General features: G+C 35.7%; 1 non-coding gene across 1 annotated transcript; it reads left to right on the forward strand.

The window, feature by feature from the left end:
* The first annotated feature begins 232 nt into the window (after positions 1-232).
* LOC133833620 (small nucleolar RNA R71) lies at positions 233-339 on the forward strand. Its single transcript, XR_009892991.1, has one exon. It is a non-coding gene; the product is annotated as a small nucleolar RNA R71 (small nucleolar RNA).
* The last annotated feature ends 3,822 nt before the right edge of the window (positions 340-4,161 follow it).

The following is a 4,161-nucleotide window of genomic DNA, read 5'->3' on the forward strand; positions in this document are numbered from 1 at the left end:
CTGAGCAGTTAAAGCAGTTATAGCATCTAATTCATGTACCCCAACTACTTTTCTCTGTGAAGTATCTCGTTCGGCAGGCCACTGATAATTGTTCATAGCCATCTCCTTTAATAATTCATATGCCTCATCAGCCCCTTTACTCATGAAAGCACCACCTGCTGCTGCATCTATTATAGTGCGAGTAGTACCGCAAAGCCCATTATAAAAATTGTGGACTAACATCCACTTCTCTATACCATGATGAGGGCATTTTCTGAGCAGGTCTTTGAATCTTTCCCATGCATCGTACAATGACTCTCCCTCATTCTGATAGAAGTTATTGATTTCTCCCCTAAACTTAGCAGCTTTTGCAGGAGGAAAGAACTTTGAGAGAAACTTCTGAGCTAGTTCCTCCCATGTATTGATTGAGTTGGCCTGTAGAGAAATAAGCCAACTTTTTGCCCTGTCCCTTAGTGAAAAAGGGAACAATCTCAGCCTTATTGCATCATCGCTCACCCCATTAAACTTAAACGTTGCACATAGCTCAAGGAAATTCACTATGTGCAAGTTAGGATCCTCATTGGGGAGACCACCAAACTGAACAGAAGTCTGGACCATTTGTATCATCGCCGGCTTAATCTCAAAGTTATTGGCAGTAATAGTAGGCAGCCTAATGCACGAGTGTACTCCTGTGACAGCGGGGAGCACATAATCTCTTAATGCTCGCACATTTTGGTCCTGAGCGATATGATTCTAACCATCATCGTTGTTAACCCCGTCTCTTTGGTTGGCAGCCATTGATGCTTCCAACCTCTTTTTCCTTCTGTTTTGTCTGCAGGATCTTTCGATTTCAGGATTAACAGGAACAAGATTTGCAGATCCTTCACGTCGCATACAAAAGATTCACCTATTAAAACAGAATGCGACAATTTGGATTAGTTCAAATAATAAAAACAGCCAAATTAGAATAAAAATTAACTATTTTGATATTAATAGAATATCAATTCTTCGGCAACGGCGCCAAAAACTTGTTGCGAATTTTTACTACTGCGCAAGTATACGCAATCGAATAAACAAGTAATAGTAGTGGAAATATATTATCGTTCTGTCAGGGAATTGATCTAATAATTATCAATAGCAAACTTTTATTTCTATTTGACTAATGAAATTTTAATGACAATTAACAATGAACAATAAACTAAGAAAGCACAATTTAATTAACGAAATTTAATATAAGCGAAAGATTAGAGTATTCTAATTTCATCAACCTTCAATTCTATTCAATCAATAATACAACTAATATGTTTCTGTGATCTATGGTTATAGCAAGTTTACTAATGACAATTCTATTCTCTCTCAAGATATAAAATATTCAGTTTACCTGCGAATTTTCTACATGTCTGTGATAAATTCTACACATAAACCGCATTAAGAACAAAAACCTAATTGCTACACAAACCAATTTGATACTTTCGTTCTAAATTGAAATCTATGTCTATTGTCTAAAGCTATTCTAATTCTCACTTTTCAGATATTGAATTAAAACCAATAATCATGCAACAGATGACCAATCAATTACAAGCATTAAACATAAGAACAATAGATAACCATAAATTCAAAGATTCATAGAAATTACATTAAAGACGAATAGAATATCCAGTGACTACATTAAAATACTCTAAATACGAATTTAGTTCATAATATTAAAATTCATCATCCAATCTAAAATTCAAAAACATAAAAATAAACACAAACGAAATAAATGTGGATTCTTCTCTGTTTCTTTCCCTTTGCCGTTAGAATGCTCCTCCTCTCTGTCCCTCTCGATCTTCTTTTTATTCTTTTTACAAAAATCCAAAAACTTACGAATTTCCATAATACTTTCCAAAAATGCCCTCGTGCCGATATATCGCCTAATACACTGCGATATATCGCCTGGTGAATTTTCTCGATAAAAACGCGAGTTTCTGATGTCGTTCTGTTTAAACCGAATTTTGGAATTCCACAAGTGGCGATATATCGCCCAAGACAGGCGATATATCGCCTGTTCCATATTTCCAAAGATTAGCCAATTTTCGGCTACTAAAACAAACATTTAACCAAATTCTCGAACAAATCAGAATTATGACGACACACTGCACAAGTTCACCAAATAGATTAAATAGAAACTTTCTCTTGAGAAAAACAACCAAATCAATATGAAAATGTTATAAATAAACGTACATTTTGTACGCTTATCAATGCTCTAAATAACTACAATATACACGATCATTAAAAAAATCGCGCCGAAAATTATTCACAGATTGAGAATACAGAAAAACCCAACCGGTAGGACTCTTTTTTAAGGCCCTACCAAAGAAATTTCCAATAATAATAATAATAATAATAATAATAATAATAATATAACTTCATTGATAGAAAATATACCTAACCCTAATAAAAGTAAAAATGAGTGAGTGTTATGAGTTACTCAAAATATATTTATATATATTTCATTGAGGTTTGAGCCTTATCAAAAAAAATATTGTGGACCCCAACACAATAATTATGGTCAATTATGAAAATAATCATATTATAAAACAAAAACTATATATCTTAATTAAATTAATTTATTAACCAATTTTGATTTGATTTAAATATGATGACTCAAAATTTCTATCATTTTTCTCATCAATGAATAATTTTTAAAATTATTATAAGTATGTCTTAGTTTGTCTTGTGTTCTATATATATATATATTGTTGTTTTCCATTTTATGTTTGGTGTGTTTGATTTTAATATTAGAATGTAAGTTTGTAATATTTTAATTATCTTTTGTATATTTAATTAATTTCAATGTTAATTTTATTTTCTTATAGTGTAGAATAAGAATTTTCATACACAAATTAAAATAAATTATATAAAAAATTAATTATGAAATATTTGAAATTTTATTTAGAAAATTAAATTATATGTGTATTTATAATTTAAAAAACCCAACATTAAATATAGACCCAAATAATACTCATATGTTTTTATATATATATAAGATATAAATATATTTATCTTTTTAAAAAAAAGGTTCAGTGCACGGCATATATGCCGTGTCACTGTTGACACACGGCTAAATGTTGTCATCCACATTTCGAGCTCGGGCAACTTCCAAGTTAAACCTTGTAAGGTAACTTTTCAATGTCTCACCTGGCTGCTGCCGAACGTTAGTCAGAGTTGATGCCTCAGGTCTAACCCCCATCATGGCTCTGAACTGCTTCTTGAAGTCTTTAGACAGCTGATCCCAAGAATTTATTGAGTGTCTTCTATATTTTTCGAACCAGCTTTTGGCTGGTCCTGTCAGTGATGCTGGAAATAACATGCATCTGAGCTCGTAACCCACGTTACTTGCTCTCATTATGGTATTGAATGTACTCAAATGGCTGTACGGGTCAGACTTTCCCTCAAACGTTGGGACGTGAGGGATCCAAAATCCTTGGGGAAACAGAGTGTTGGAAATATGGGGAGCAAACGGTTCAAGCTCCTCGTCAGAATCTTCATATCGACCCTGACCTTGCTCATTTTTCAAGAGCCTGAAAGCCTTTTCTAACTGATCAATTCTTTCCTGGACCGGGTCCGCGAGGGATATTGCCTGAAATTGGTTGTCGTCGATCACAATTCCAGGTTCGCGCCTTCGCAGGGGGTCCTTACGCCTATTTAAGCGATCCCTCAGGTCCGGGTTTGTCGGGTTAACATTACCCCGATTCTGATTCAAGTGTTCCTGCAGGTCGGAACGATTCCTGCAGCTCCCAGTATTCTTTCGACCTCAATCATGCATGCTGACTGATCTGGTATCTTCAGAGTTGTCACTAGTAAGACTTGTCGCATGATTATTTCGAGATGGGTCTTTTTCGTGCCGCCTCGTTTCTGCAGTGCGAGACCGAGACGTTTGACTTTTTTCAGATAGGGCGCCTCTCCGCTCCCGGAAAGCTTCCCTGTTCCCTTGTCTCCTCCCCGAACGTCTTTCGTCCTCATCTCGAACTGGTTGAGCATTCCTGCGAGGAGGTGAAGGATATCTTATAGGCGATGGAGGGAACCGTATGAGTGATGGTGGCTGCCACCCATTTCGTGGCCTGGACGGTCCGGAGTTTGCCTGAGATGGGTTGGTTGCATTCTGTGTGTTCCCCGGGACTTGAGTCCAAGCCTGTGCAG

The sequence above is a fragment of the Humulus lupulus genome, chromosome 4, assembly GCF_963169125.1.
Source record: "Humulus lupulus chromosome 4, drHumLupu1.1, whole genome shotgun sequence".
Taxonomy (NCBI): Eukaryota; Viridiplantae; Streptophyta; class Magnoliopsida; order Rosales; family Cannabaceae; genus Humulus; species Humulus lupulus.